The sequence below is a fragment of the Rhinopithecus bieti genome, unplaced genomic scaffold (assembly GCF_001698545.2).
Source record: "Rhinopithecus bieti isolate Rb0 unplaced genomic scaffold, ASM169854v2 scaffold_61987, whole genome shotgun sequence".
NCBI lineage: Eukaryota > Metazoa > Chordata > Mammalia > Primates > Cercopithecidae > Rhinopithecus > Rhinopithecus bieti.
This window is the reverse complement of record NW_016823795.1, coordinates 403,437-420,152: the sequence shown is the minus strand read 5'-3', so window position 1 is coordinate 420,152 and position 16,716 is coordinate 403,437. Positions and strand designations below refer to the sequence as shown.

Below are 16,716 nucleotides of genomic sequence, written 5' to 3'. Positions count from 1 at the left end.
AAAAAAAAAAACAATACAGGTATAAAAAATACATCTATGTAATAATTTCTCTTCCTTCATTAATTTATTCTTTTATTCAAAGACTAGTGTTGAGCACCTACTATGTATCAATCACTACACATAATTCTAAACACCAGATGTTGATTTACAAGTATTGATCTTGTCACATGTAGTCAACACAACTGATTTTCAAGCTAATTATCAAATATTTAACTTGTCCAAGCCCCTTAAGAATTCCTCTTTCTTAGTCTAGATAACTCTACCAATTTTGCTTTTCTCCCTCATACATTGAGTGAGTGAAGTAAAAACTGCTAGAATCTTGTTCAATTGTAGACTAGTTCTAGGTACTTAACCACTCAAAAGAGCTATCTTATAGAAATTAAATTATTCCATTAAGAGGCTCACTTTTTCTAGAATCTTGAAATAGGAGAATTCATAAATTTAACCAAAACTTCTGAGTTGAAGCTTATGATAATATCTTGACAGCTATACAGGAGGAAGAATAGTTGATAACTATCAATTATGTATAAGAAGTAACTGATTATTTTAAATAATATTACACATTTGGAAATACATTTGAAAATAAAGGGTCTTATGGACTTAGGTTACTCATAAGGAAGAAACTACAAGAAATGTTAACTATTAAAATTTATTGCAAGGAACTCATGTTCTTTGCAGATATTTTAGAACAGTAGTAATCGAAAGAGATGGTTTATTTATGAATTTAGAAATCTGTATATTTTTTAATTCAAATGCTATATGTTCTTCCTAGTTTCTATATACCAATATTAGCTTATAGTAGTATGCTTCTACTCACCTTTACAAGGCATATGGCAGATAGATTATTTTCATGGCCATTATAATTTTTGAGATTAATTGCATCTTCACAAAGTCCTCTTATATAAAGCAAACAGGCTTGAAATAAGTCATCAGCCAAAAAAAGATGGTGGTACAAAAATGACCTGAAAGTTAAAAAATTTCTACAGATTTATCTCTCATTCAGAATGAATAAAATTAATTTAGAGGTAAGTAGTATGGTTTAGTTAATATCCTTACAGTCAAAATGTTTTACATCTACCCCATTTTAAATGATAATGATTAGTAAGCATTAGGGGTTGTGTTTGGATGATAATGTTGTAGGCAAGGCTTTGGGGACTAGGTGTGTTGAATAAGAACAAAATAGAAGGGGGAACAAGTAATGACATTCTATTATGCCATTGAGTTCTAATTTTGAAATATGAGGAAGTATTATCTAAAATGAATTATATGTCCTCAATGTATTAAATTCACTAAATCAAAATAAATTCCTTCAATGTACTTTTCTCCCAATTATAGGAAAAAATACTAATTGGATTAGAGACCATTGGGAGAATGTTTCTTAAAATTTCCAACTACTTATATGCTAAAATAAAGAAGATGGGCCCTTTTCTTTTCTCTGTCTTTTTCTACTAGTCTAAATAATGATCACAAAGGTGAGACAAATCACTACTAACTACACTGGAAATAATAGAAAGACAGAACTTGGGGAGAAAAGGGCAGAGTAGAAGAGATGAGGTTCCTTAAAAATTGGATCAAGTAAAGCAAACTTCCCTGTGCAACAGTGTGTGGAGAAGAGGGAGCCTTCTGCCCTGAATCATCCCTTTGGAGTGGCTGAGTTTTAAGGGTTATCAAGCTCATAATATACAGAAAACATAATAATCAGAAATTATCTCTTCCCTCTTTCTATTTTATAGTTGAGGGCTTTATATATTATAAAGCTAGTGAATTTTAAGCTTCATGGGTTCATCATTGACACTGCCTATTCCAAAGTCCTGTACTATTTATCTTACAGAACCCTCCCAATTATATAAGCCTCACATAACGTAAAACTACTCCTAGACACAGAAGAATTTGATGACATCCCTTTAAGTATCTGATACAGAAAAGGAGATTATGCTAAAGACATGTGGCACATCATGGAAAGTAAAATATCACAAAAAGCAAACACAATCTCAGTATTTATTAACAAGAGGTTGACTATCAAAATTTAGGTAATAATAGACTCACATTATTCAGTTTTTTTTTAAAGTTTTCTTTTTTTCCTTTAAAAATGTACTACATTTTGGTTTGCATATTTCAACATAGATATGAAAATGGGAAGGGTGCACATACAAGTAATTATAAGAATGGAAAACATGAAAAAATGTATAGCTGTAATGCATTATCTGATAGGAGAAAAATAGCACATCGACTAATGACTGTCTTCAAGCATAAGTATTATAAGGAACTCACCACAAATTTCTGTTTTATTACAAAAGAAAACAAAATACATTCTACACAACATAACTCACACACAAACTAGAACTGCTTGGTATTAGGGAACATATCACAAAAGACTATTACTACTCAGCTACTGGATTCCAGGAAAAATGAAATAGACATACTTTTCACTGTTCTTCCTGCTCAGCACAACTAAAAACTCTGGATATTACATTAAAGCTGACATAACAAAACATTGAAGGGTGGGGAAGAAAAGGCAAAGGTGTCTAGAAATGACATGGTGGTAAGTTCCCTGGGTTTTCTTTTTGCCCAATATATCCAAGACTTGAAGCTGAAGAAACCAGTAACCTAGAAATGCCAATGGGTGCAGATTAAGAAAAAAAAGTCCATTGTCTAGATAAAGGACCAAGAAAGGGGCAGCCTACCATGACAGAAACTTTTATTCAATAACTATTCTATTCCAGCCAAATACCATAGGGAAAAAAGGGTGAGTGGGAAGCCTAGAGTTCTACTCTTGGAGAATTGTTATAAAGCACCCTTAATGCCTCCACGGAGGGTTTTCAGGGAAAGTGAAATAGGGAGCTTGGACATTTGTCCCCAATGGGTGGTAATATGTAAAGAAATAGAAGACATAAAGAAGAACCAAATGGAAATTTTAGAATTAAAAAATACAATGACAGAAATACAAAAAACTCAATGGATGAACTCAATGATAGAATGAAGTAGACAGAGAAAAAATCAGTGAACTGACAGAAAAACAGAAATTATCCAATTCAAACAACAGCAAAAAAAATGAGGAAAGTGAATCGCTTGAACCCAGGAGGAAGAGGTTGCAGTGAGCTGAGATCATGCCACTGCACTCCATCCAGCCTGGGCAACAGAGTGACCATCTCAGAAAAAAGAAAAAAAAAAAAAGAACAAATCTTCATTCACCTGTGGGATTACAAAATTGATCTAGCATTTGTGTCTGAAGTCCCAGAAGGAGAGGTTAAAGAAGACAGGGCTTAAAAAAAAAATAAAAAATACTTGAAGAAATAATGGCTGAAACATTCTAAATTTGTCAAAAGAAACACAAACCTAGAAATTCAAGAAGCTAAAGTAACTCAAAACAGGATAAAGACAAAGAAATCCACAACCAAGACACGTCAAAGTCAAACTTCTGAAAACTAAACACAAAGAAAAAAACCTTGAAATCAGCAAGAGGAAAAACACTTTATCTATAGGAGAAAAACAATTCAAATGACCATAGAGGTTAGAAGAAAGTGACACAATGTTTTTCAAGTGCTGAAAGAAAGGAACTGTCAACCCAGAATCCTATATCTAGCAATAATGTTCATGAATTAAGAGGAAATTAAGACATTCTAAGACAAAGGAAAAGTAAAAGAACTTGTTTACTAACAGACCTACACTAAAAATATGTCTAGAGAAAGTTCTTTAAACAGAAATCAAACAACCAAACAATAAAAGAAGGAACACTACAACATTAAAAGGAGGGGAAAACATGATAAACAAAATATAAGCAAATAGAATATTCCTCTCATGAGTACTCTAAATTCTATTTGATGATAGAAGCAAAATAATAACATTGTTTGATAAAGTTTCAAATGTACACATAAAAACTAAGACAATATATTACAAACAGGAAGGTAAAGAAACATGAAGGTTGCTACATGTTCAAACTGATAAAATTATAACACCAGTAGACTGTAATGTATATATAATCTTATACTACAGCAACCATTTAAAAGCTACATAAAGAGACACATTGAAAATACTACAGATAAATCGAAATGGAATTCTTAAAAATGTTCAGGGCAGGAAGCATAAAACATAGAAACAAACAGCAGAGAGAACTAACAGAATCCAAAAAAAAATGGCTTATAACTTAAAGCCCATATAAATAATCAGATTAAATTTAAATAGTCTAAATATGGCAATTAAAAGACAGAGATTGGTAGAATGGGTTTTAAAATATGGCATAGGTTAGGCACAGTGGCTCACTCCTGTAATCTCAGCATTCTGGGAGGCTGAGGCGGGCAGATCACCTGAGGTTGGGAGTTCGAGACCAGCCTGACCAACATGGAGAAACCCCGTCTCTACTAAAAATACAAAATTAGCTGGGTGTGGTGGTGGGCACCTGTGATGCCAGCTACTTGGGAAGCTGAGGCAGGAGAATGGCTTGAACCCAGGAGACCGAAGTTGTGGTGAGTTGAGATCTTGCCATTACACTCTAGCCTGGGCAACAAGAGTGAAATTCCATCTCAAAAAAAAAAAAAAAAAAAAAAATGCATGGCACAATTATATGCTGTCTATAAGAAACTCACTTCAAATATAGGCATATCAAAAGTAAAAGGATGGAAAAGATACACTGTAAACACTAATCAAAAGAAAACATAGTGGCTATATTAAAACCAAATAAAGAAAACTACCAGTACAAAGAACAAAGAAAACTACCAGATATACTGAGGGACACTATACAACGTTAAAAGCATCAATCCACCAAGAAGATAGAGTAATTCTAAGCGTGTATGCACCAACAATAGGGTTACAAAATGTCCAACAAAAACTGAACTGAAAGGAAAAGGAGACAAATCCACAATTACAGCTGGAGACTTCAGCACTCTCTCAACAACTGACAAACCAACTAGGCAGAAGATCAGCAAAGATATAGAAAGCTAAACAACTTTATCAACCAAGTGGGTCTAAGCAGTGTTCTACAGAATACTCCACCCAACAACAGAAGAATACACAATCTTTTCAAGTTCCCGTGGAACATATATCAATAAAGACCATATCCTGGAAACAACAACAACAACAACAACTCAACAAATTTTTTAAAAATCATACAGACTGATTTCTCACCACAATGAAATCAAACTAGAAATTAGTAGTAGGAAAAAAACAATAAAATCTCTAAATACTGGAAATTGAACAAAATACTGCTAAATGGGTCAAAGAGAAAGACTCGAGGAAAATTAAAAATTCAGTGAACTGAATGAAAATACAACATATCAAAATATGTGGTATACAGCTAAACCAGTGCTGACAGAAATTTATAGTATTGAATGCTTACATTAAAGAGGCACTGCAAAATCAATAATCTAGGCTCTCACTTTAAGAACTTAGAAAACAAAGAACAAATGAAACCCAAAGCAAACAGAGGAAAGAAATTATAATGATAGGAGCAGAAATCAATGAAATGGAGAAAAGAAAAACAATAGAGAAAAATTAATGAAACAAAGAGCTGATTCTTTGTAAACATCAATAAAGCAAACTTTAAATAAGATTTAAAAAAGTGAAAAGACACAAAGTATCAGGAACAGGAATGAAACAGAGGATATCAAGATTGATTCTGTAGACATCGAAGGTATCATAAGGGAATATTATGAATAATTCTATACATAAAACTGACAACTTAGATGAAATGTACCAAATTCCTCAAAAAACACAAACTACAACAACTCACCCAATGTGAAACAGATAATCTCAGTAGCCCTATACCTACCAAGAAAACCGAATTCATAATTTAAAAACTTCCAAAGAAGCAATCTCCAGGCCCAGATTACTTCACTGGACATTTCTATCAAATGCTTAAAGAAGAATTAACACAGATAGATATCAGTAAAAGGTCAAAATACAGGGTCTCAGGACTTTATTACCTCCCACGGAAAGTTAAACTAGCAACTATTCACAACTACTCACAAACAAGAACACCTTTGTGTTCCCAAAACTTGGGAAGGCCTGAGAAAGCTGCATGGACCACAGAACACAGAATCAAAAAAAAAAAAAAAAAAAAAAAAAAGAACTGCCTTTGAAGGATAAGAGGACTTACCTCACTTTGATCCCATTGCCCTTCCTTTCCCCAAGATGACTCACTGCAACAAAGAAAAAATTTCCCAGGGCCCACAGTTTCTACAGCAGCAAAATAGAATAGAAAGCAGACATCCCATTTCCCTGGCATTCTGATATGCTTCCCAAGAAGTCTACTTCAGTCTCACTTCTTAAGGAACACAGAGGGTAACAGCATGGCTAGACCTCCTGGGGTCAGGTAGAGATAAAGCAAAAAGACAGAGCCCATGGCAATTAGCCTACAGATCTTGATGGCAGCTCTGTGTACCTGCCAGAGGTAGTACGCAATCTGAGGTACCAGCTAACAGCATAGCTCCCTCACAAATCCTAGCTGGTCACTCTCAGAAGTGTTGGGAAATTCTACCTGGCTTATATCCCTAGATGGCTCAGCCTCCAGTCCAGCCTCAGACCCTGCCCCAACGCCCCATACAGGGAGAGAAATACCCACCACAGTGCAATGTAACAAAGCACAGAAGCTAGTTCTTCCACACCCAGAAGGTTAAATAGCACTCAGTTCAGGCTCAAAGCCCACCCCAAGGCCCTGCATAAGCAGGAAGGCAAACCTTGTCTGTGTATTATGCACTAAGCATAGCAGCTGGTCCCCTCCATCCTAAGCAGTGACTCCACCTAACCTTGGAGCTTCTCTCACAACCCCATCCAACTGCAGTGGTACTATTAGGCCAGGGAATATATGTTGTGGCTCAGCCAGATAAAAGACAATTGCAGTGTCCAGCCAGTAGTTCTGCTTGATTGCAGAGCTCAGTCAGGGTCTCACCAGAGAGTAGAGTCCAGCCAGCTTCCCTACCCTAATCAAAGACAGCAGCTCAGCAATCTTGAGAACCCAAAAGCAAGTTCTGCCTGCCCAAGGTCATTATCAGCTGGCCCACCCAGAATAAAAAGCTAAACAGTGAAAGTTATATTTCTGCCAAAGAAAATCTATGGCAAGGCACAGTGACTCTTACCTCTACTCCCAACACTTTGGAAGACTGAAGCAGGTAGATCACTTGAGCCCAGGAGTTCAAGAACAGCCTGGGCAACACAGTGAGACACTGTTTCTACAAAAAAAAAGAAAGAAAGAAAGAAAGAAAGAAGAAAGAAGAAAGAAAGAAAGAAAGAAAGAAAGAAAGAAAGAAAGAAAGAAAGAAAGAAAGAAAGAAAAGAAAAATTAATTCAGTGGATATGGTGGCATGCACCTGTGGTCTCAGCTACTCAGGAAGGTGAGGAGGATTGCTTGAGCCCAGGAGGTTGAGACTGCAGTGAACCACAATCATGCCTGGGCCACAGAGCAAGACTCTGTCTCAAAAAAGAAGAAAAAAATATAAAACCTGAAAGAGGTGTCTGTCTCCTTAAAGGCACAGACATCAACACAAGAACATGGGATTACAAAGACTCAGGAAATCATGATGCCTCCCAAAGAAACTAACAAAGCCCCATCACTCGGCCCTAAAGAAGTAGAAACTTTTTAAATAGCAGACAAATAATTCAGCATATCCCCTTAAAGAAGGTCAGTAGACTACAAAAAGATATGCATAAGAAATTAAATTAACTTAGAAAACTATATACAAACAAAATTAGAAGTATGACTAAGAAATAAAAAGAATAAAAGCAGCAAAATACAAATCCTAAAGATAAAGATACAATGACTGAACTAAATAACACAATAAAGAGTTTCAACAGCAGGCTCAGTCAAACTGAAGAAAGAATGAATAAGGTCAAAGACAGAACATGTGAAATTATCCAGCCAGAAAAGCAAAAGGAAAAGAATAAAAACAATGAAAAAAAGCCTACATTAATTATAGAACACTGGCGAGAGATCCAGGAGTCTCATAATAGAAGTTACAAAGTAGAAAAATAAGAAGACAGGTCAGAAAGCACATTTAAAGAAATAATGGCTGAAACCTTCCCTAATCTAGGGGAAAATACCAACATCCAGTAACTACAGAGATCTCCAATTAAATTTAACCCGGAGTTCAACAACACACATAATAATTAAACTACCAAATCAAAGACACAGAAAAATTTCTGAGAGCAGCAAGAGATAAGAAACAGATTTAAAAAAAAAAAAAATCTCAATATAACAATCAGCAGATTTGTCAGCAGAAACTCTGTAGGCCAGGGAAGAATGGGATGATATATTAAAAATGCTAAGGGGGAAAAAAAACAACTGCTGCCTGCAAGCCAAAAATATTTTACGCAGCAAAGCTGTCATTCAGAAATGAGGCAGAAATAAAAACTTACCCAGACAAATAAACACTAAGTGAGTTAATTAGTACCAGGCCTGCTTTACAGGAATTGTAAAAGAGAGTTATTTAAGCTGGAAAAAGCCACTAAATGATAACATAAATCAAGAGCACAAAATTCAATAATATAAATACTGAACCATATTCAGAATACTGTAGGACTATAATGGTAATGTGTAAAGCAATTCCTAGTACAAGGATTAAGACAAAACTAATAAAACAACTATAGCTAAAATAATTTGTCAGTGGATACATATTACAAAATGATGCAAATTCTGTCATCAAAAACATAAAATGTGTTTCAAGAAGAATAAAAGTGTAGAATTGTTGTATGCAATCAAAGTTAAGTTGTTATCACTTTGAAATAGTATGTTATAGGCATAAGATGTTTTATGTAAGCCTCATGGTAACCACACAGCAAAAATCCATACTAGACACAACACACAAAAATAGAACAAATTCAAAGCCTGCCACTACAGAAAACCATCAAAACACAAAGGAAGAGAGCAAGAAAGAAACAAAGTGTTAATAAAACAACCAGAAAACAATGAACAAAACAGCAGTTGTAAGTCTTTACCTGTCCATAATTACCTTGAATATAAATGGATTAAATTCTTCAATAAAAAGACTTAGAGTGACTAAATAGATTTAAAACACAAAGACTGAACTACAGGCTGCCTGTAAGACACTCATTTACTGCACTTTTAAGGACACACATAGATTGAAAGTGAAGAGACGGAAAAGACATTCCACACAAAAGGAAAGAAAAAGAACAGGGGTGGTTATAGTTATATCAGATAAAATAGACTTTAAATCAAAAACTATAAAAAGAGATGAAAATGACATTAAATAATGATAAAGGGGTTAATTCATCAAGATGATATAACAATCATGACTACATACATACCCAACATTTGAGACCTTAAATAAACCAAGCAAATATTAAATAATTGAAAGGGAGAGATAGATTACAATACAATAATAGTAGGAGACATCAATAACCAATTTTCAACAATGGACAGATCATTCAGATAGAAAATTCATAAGAAAACATTGAACTTAACACTTTAGACCAAATGGACTTAATAGGCAAATACAGAATATTGCATCTAACAGCAACAGAATACACATTGTTCTCAAGTGCACACAAAACATCCTCCAGGACAGATCACATGTTAGGCCACAACACAAGTCTTAGCAATTTTAGGAGGACTGAAATAGTATCAATTATTTTTTCCAACTACTGTGGTATGAATATAGGAATCAGTAACAGGAGGAATTTTGGGTAATTAACAAATACATAGAAATCAAACAACATGCTCTTGCACAACAAATAAGCCAATGAAGAAATTAAAATGAAATTTAAAAATATCTTGAAACAAACAAAAATAGAAATGCAACACACCAAAACTTATGGGATGCAGTAAAAGGAGTTCAAAGAAGGAAGTTTATAGCAATAAATGCTTACATCAAAAAAGTATACAGATCTCAAATAAACAATTTAATATTATGCCTTCAGAAACTATAAAGAAAACAAACTAAGCCCCAAATTATCAGAAGGAAAGAAATAATAAAGACCAGAGTAGGAACAAATAAAACAGAGTCTAGAAAAAATAATTTAAAAGATCAACTAAGAGTTCGGTTTCTTTTTTAAAGATAAAATTAGCTATACTAAGAACAAAAAAGAGACAAAACTCAAAATCAAAAATGAGAGAGAAAACATTACAACTGATAACACAGAAATACAAAGGATCCTAAGAGGATGTTACGAACAATTACGCACCAACAAATTGGATTACCTAGAAGAAATAAATAAATCTGAATGATCTGTCCATTGTTGAAAATTGGTTATTGATATCTCCTACTAATATTGTATTGTAATCTATCTCTCCCTTTCAATTCTTTAATATTTGCTTGGTATATTTTAGGTCTCAAATGTTGGGTATGTATGTAGTTATGATAAATAAACACATATCACCTACTAAGACTTAATCATGAAGAAACAGAAAATCTGAACAGACCAAAAATAAGAAAGACAACTGAATCAGTAACTAAATCTCCCATCAAAAAAAAGTGCAGGACCTGGTTGCTTCACAGCAGAACACTACCAAAAATTTAACGAACTAATACCCGTACCTCACAAACCCTTCCAAAAATTGAAAAGAAGGGAATGCCTCCAAACTCTTTTATGAGGCCCAGCATTACCATGACACCAAAGCCAAACAAAAATATTACAGGAAAGAAAATTACAGGCCAGACCAATATCATTAAATATGGATGTGAATATCTTAAACCAAATTCTAGCAAACCAAATTCAACAACACATTAAAAGGATTATTTACCAAAGTCAACTAGGATTTATCCCTGGGATGCAAGAAGGGTTCAACATACACAAATCAATAAATGTGATACATCACATTAACAGAATGAAGGACAAAAACCGTATGATCATCTCATCAGGTGCAGAAAAGGCATTTAACAAAATTCAATACTCTTTCATGATAAAATCCTCAACAAATTAAGGATAGAAGGATTGTACCTCAACACATTTAAGGCCATATATAATGAGGCTGCAGCTAACACTATGTTTGTTGGTAAGCATAGTAAAAAATTGAAAGTACTTTCTGAGACGCAAAACAAGGATGTCCACTCTCACCACTTCTATTCAACATAGTAGTAGAAGTCCTTGTCTGAGCAGTTAAGGAAAAGAATTAAAAGACATCCTAATAAGAAAGAAAAAACTAAAATTGTTGCTGTATCCTGAAAACATGTTCTTAAATAAAGAAAAACCTAAAGATTCCATGAAGAAAATTTTAGAATAAACAAATACAGTAAAGTTGCAGAGCACAAAATCACACACAAAAATCAGTAGTGCTTCTATACTCTAATAATAAACCATCTAAAAACACTCAAGGGAACAATTGCATTTAAATAGCCACACAAAAAATAATAAAATACTTAGGAATAAATTTAATCAATGAGGTGAAAGATCTATACACTGAAAACTATAAAATGTTAATAAAAGAAATGGAAGAAGACACAAATACATGAAAAAATATCCTGTGTTCATGGATTGGAAGAACTAATGTTGTTAAAATGTTTACAGATTCAATGCAATCACCATCAAAATATTAATGTTATTTTTACAGAAATTTTTTAAAATATTAAAATTCATATGAACCCACAAAACCTTGAATAGTCAAGGCAATCATGGGCAAAAAGAACACAGCAGGAGGCATCAGACTACCTAATTTTAAACTAAACCTTAAAGCGATAGCAATTAAAATAGCATGATATTGGCCAGAAAAAAAAATCAGACATATATACCAATAAAACAGAAAGGGGAACCCAGAAATGAACCTATGCATGTACGACTGATTTTTGACAAAGTTGTCAAGAATACACAATGAATAAAGGATAGTCTCTTCAAAAAATAGTATTGAGGAAATTGGCCATCCATATGCAGAAGAATTAAATTGCAACCATGTCAAACCATCTCATTGTAGTTTTGATTTGCATTTCTCTAAAGATCAGTGATGTTGAGCTTTTTCGTCTATGTTCATTGCAGTACTATTCAAAATAGAAGAGACATGGAATCAACCCAAATGTCCATCAATGATAGACTGGATAAAGAAAATGTGGTACATATACACCATGGAATACTATGCAGCCATAAAAAGGAACAAGATCATGACCTTTGCAGGGACACGGATGGAGCATATAGATACCCGTCTCTACTGGAAAAGAAAAAAAAAAAGGAAAGAAAAATACAAAAATTAGCCAGGTATTGTCACAGACACCTGTAGTCCCAGCTACTCAGGTGGCTGAGGCAGGAGAATCACTTGAACCTGGGAGGCAGAGGTTGTAGTGAGCCAAGATCACACCACTGCACTCTAGCCTGGGTGACAAAGCAAGACTCCATCTCAAAATAAAACAAAACAAATAACCCAATTAGAAAATGGGCCAAAGGCCTGAACAGACATTTCTCAAAAGGAGACATACAAATGGCCAACAGATGTATGAAAAAACGCTCAGCCAGGCGCAGTGGCTCACGCCCGTAATCCCAGCACTTTGGGAGGCCAAGGCAGGCAGATCATGGGGTCAGAAGATCGAGATCATTCTGGCTCATACAATGAAAGCCTGTCTCTACTAAAAATAAAAAAAAAATAAAAAAAAAATTAGCCGGGTGTGGTGGCACATGCCTGTAGTCCCTGCTACTCGGGAGGCCGAGGCAGGAGAACTGCTTGAACCCGAGAGGCAGAGGTCGCAGGGAGCTGAAATCGCACCAGTGCACTCCAGCCTGGGCAACAGAGGAAGACTCCGTCTCAAAAAACAAAACAAAAAAATGCTCAACATCACTAATCATTAGGGAAATGCAAATTAAAACCATAATGATCTAGCCAAAGTCCAGCCTATTAAAAAACACAATGAAATATCACCTCCGAAAGGCTACTATCAAAAAAATGAAAAAAAACAAGTGTTGGCAAGGATTTGGAGAAAAGGGAAGGTTAATACAATGTTGTGAGAATATAAATTAGTACAGCCATATGGAAAACTGTATGGAGGTTCCTCAAAAAACTAAAAATACAGTCACCGTACGATTCAACAATCCCACTTCTAAATATTTACCCAAAAGATTTGAAATAAGTATGTCAAAGAGATATCTGCACTCCCACATTCACTGCAGCACTATTCACAGCAGCCAGGTTATGGAATCAACCCAAGTGCCCATTAACAGATGGACAGATAAAGAAAATGTCATATCTATAGGCAACGGAATACTATTCAGAAAGAAATTCTGTCATATGACACAACATGGATAAAATCGAAGAACATTATGTTAAGTTAAATAAGCCAGGCACAAAAAACAAATGATACATGTTCTCATAAGCAGAATCTCAGGCAATCAAACTGAAAAAAGCAGGGAGCAGGATGGTGTTTACCACAGGCTGAGGGTAGGGGAAATGGGGGAGATTACGGTCAAAAGATACAAAGCCTCAGATGGGAAGAATAAGTTGTTGTTTTGAGATCTATAGCACGGTGTGGTGAAGATAGTTAATAATGGTGTGTACTGTATATTTTGAAAGTGCTAAGAGTAAATTTCAAATGCTTTCACCACAAAAATATAAGTGTTTGAGGCAATAAATATGTTAACTAGCTTGATTTAATTATTCCACATTGTATTCATAAACTTTAACATGATTTTGTACCCTAAATATATACAACTATAATCTGTCAATGTAAAATAAAAGTAAATAAATATATAATATCATTTAAGTCAGAAAAAAAGAAAAATTAATACCAATTCTGCACAGTATCTCCTGGAAAACAGGAGGAAGAAGAAACACTTCCTAGTTCATTTTATGAAGCTAGTAACATCCTGATATCAAAACCAGGCAAAGTTAAAAAAAAAAAAAAAACACTACAGACCATTATTCCTCATGCAAAGATCCGTAGCAAAATATTATCCAAGAAAATTATCTAAAATATGTAAAAAGAATTATGCATCATGACCAACAGGGATTTATTCCAGGGATGCAAAGTTGGTTTTGTATCCAAAAATCTATCAATGTACTTTACCATATTAACAGACAAAAGAAGAAAAAAATCACATGATCAAATAAATTTATACAGAAAAAAGCATGTGACAAAATTCAGCACACTTTTAGGATAAAAACTCTCAGAAAAATAGGAATAGAGAGAAACTGCCTCAACTTGACAAAGAGCATTTATTAAAATCTATAGCTAACATTTTAGTAGTGAAAGACTCAATCCTTTAAGATAGGGAAAAAGTCAACAATGTCTATTCTTCACCACTCTTATTCGACATAATGCTGGAAGTTCCATCCATTATATAAGGCAAGAAGAGAAAATAAAGCCGTATAGATCAGAAAGGAAGAAACAAATTGTCCCTATTTACAGATAACCAATATTCTATATAGAATATCCCAAAAAATATACAAAAAACTCCTAGAACTATTAAGTGACTTCAACAGGGTTATAGCATGTAAGATCAATATATGAAAATCAATTTGTTTCTATATACTAGCAATGAAGGCATGAACATGTAAATTAAATACTCAATCCCATTTATAATTACTTGACATAAAATGAAATAGTTACAAATCTAACAAAACATTTCTGGTGATTAAATTTATGTGTGAACTTGAGTGAGCCAGCAGTTGCCCAGATTTTTAAACATTATTTTGGGTCTTTCTCTGAGGTATTTCTGGATGAGATTAGTATTTGAGTAGGTAAACTGAGTAAAACAGACTGCCCTCTCCAGAGGGGTTGGGCCTTGCTATGGTTTGAATGTTCCCTCTAAAATTCATGTTGCAATTTAATTACCACTGTGATATTAAAAGGTAGGACTATTAAGAGTGATTAGGTCATTAGGGCTCTGCCCTCATGAATGGATTAATGCCATTATTGAGGGAATGCATTATTACTGCTGGAGTAGGCTCCTGATAAAAAAGAAGAGTTCAGGCTGGGCACAGTGGATCACACCTCTAATCCCAGTAATGGAAGACTGAGGCAGAAGGATAAGGAATTTCACACCAGCTTGTGAAACATAGTGAGACTGTATCTCTAAAAATGCTTTTAAAAATCAGCCAGGCATGGTGGTACATGCCTGTAGTCTCAGCAACTTGGGAAGCTGAGGTGGGAGGAGGGCTTGTATAGAGGAGCTTGAGGCTGCAGTGAGCTATGATCACAACACTGCACTCCAGCCTGGCTGACAGAGTGAGATCCTCCTAAAAATATATATTTGTAATAGAATGATTTATATTCCTTTGGGTATATACCCAATAATGGAATTGCTGGGTCAAATGGTATTTCTGGTTCTAGAGCTTTGAGGACTCACCACACCATCTCCCACAATGGTTGAACTAATTCACATTCCCACCAACAGTAAAAAAGTGTTCTTATTTCCCCACAGCCTTTCCAGCATCCATCTTTTCTTGACTTTTTAATAATCGCCATTCTAACTGGCGTGAGATGTGGTTTTGATTTGCATTTCTCTAATGTTCAGTGATGTTGAGCTTTTTCATGTATGGTTCACTACAGCACTATTCACAATAGCAAAGACATGGAATCAACCCAAATATCCCTTAATGATAGACTGGATAAAGGAAACGTGGTACATATATACCATGGAATACTTTGCAGCCATTAAAAGGAACAAGATCATATCTTTTGCAGGGATATAGATGGAGCTGGAAACCATTATCCTCAGCAAACTAACGCAGGAAAAAAACCAAACACCGCATGTTCTCACTTATAAGTGGGAGTTGAACAATGAGAACGCATGGACACAGAGAGGGAAACAACACACACTGGGGCCTGCTTAGAGGTGGAGTTGGGGGAGGGAGAGCATTAGGAAAAATAGCCAATGCATGCTGGGCTTAATACCTAGGTGGTAGGTTCATAGGTGCAGCAAACCACCATGGCACACATTTACCTATGTAACAAACCTGCATATCCTGCACATGTACCCCAGAACTTAGCTCACACCTGTAATCCTACCACTTTGGGAAGCCGAGGGAGGTGGATCACAAGGTCGGGAGTTCAAGACCAGCCTGGCCAACATAGTGAAAACCCATCTCTACTAAAAATACAAAAACTTAGCTGGGCATGGTGGTGGACACCTGTAATCCTAGCTATTCAGGAAGCTGAGGCAGGAGAATCGCTTAATCCCAGGAGGCGGAGGTTGCAGTGAGCCAAGATTGCACCACTACATACCAGCCTGGGTGACAGTGCAAGACTCCATCTCAAAAAAAAAAAAAAAATTTAAATAACTAAAATAAAATAAAGTAAAATAATTCAACATGATTTCCTGTGTCTCACAAGCTTGCTTGCTTGCCCTTCTGCCTTACACCTTCTTTCATGGAACGACCCAGTACAAAGGCCCTAACCAGATGCCAGTTGTCAAGTTCTTGAACTTCCCAGCCCACCAGACCATAAGACAAATATGCTTCTTTTTCTCCACAAATGATCCAGTCTGTAGTATTTGCTATAGCAATACAAAATGAACTGAGACAGGCCTCATCCAATTCATTGAGGCCTGAATAAAACAAAAATACTGAGTAAGAGACAATTCTGTCTCTCTCTTCCTATCCTCAAGCTGACACAATGGCTTTCTCCTGCTGTTGGATTTGAACCTGGCCTGGAACTTAAATCACTGTCTCTCTTGGTTTTTAGGCCTTTGGAGTCAGACTAGAAGGGGAATTATACTATACCATCAGATCTCCTGGGACTCTAGTTTACCAACTACAGGTCTCAGGTCTCTCTCTCTCTCTGTCTCTCTCTCTCTCTCTCTCTGTGTCTCTCTCTCTCTTTCTCTCTCTCTCTCTCTCTCTCTCTCTCTCNC

At 35.3% G+C, this 16,716-nt stretch overlaps 1 pseudogene; it reads right to left on the bottom strand.

Moving 5' to 3' along the window:
* Window positions 1-16,716, bottom strand: part of LOC108521844 (dynein heavy chain 14, axonemal-like) — a 73,519-nt pseudogene that overhangs the window by 4,817 nt on the left and 51,986 nt on the right.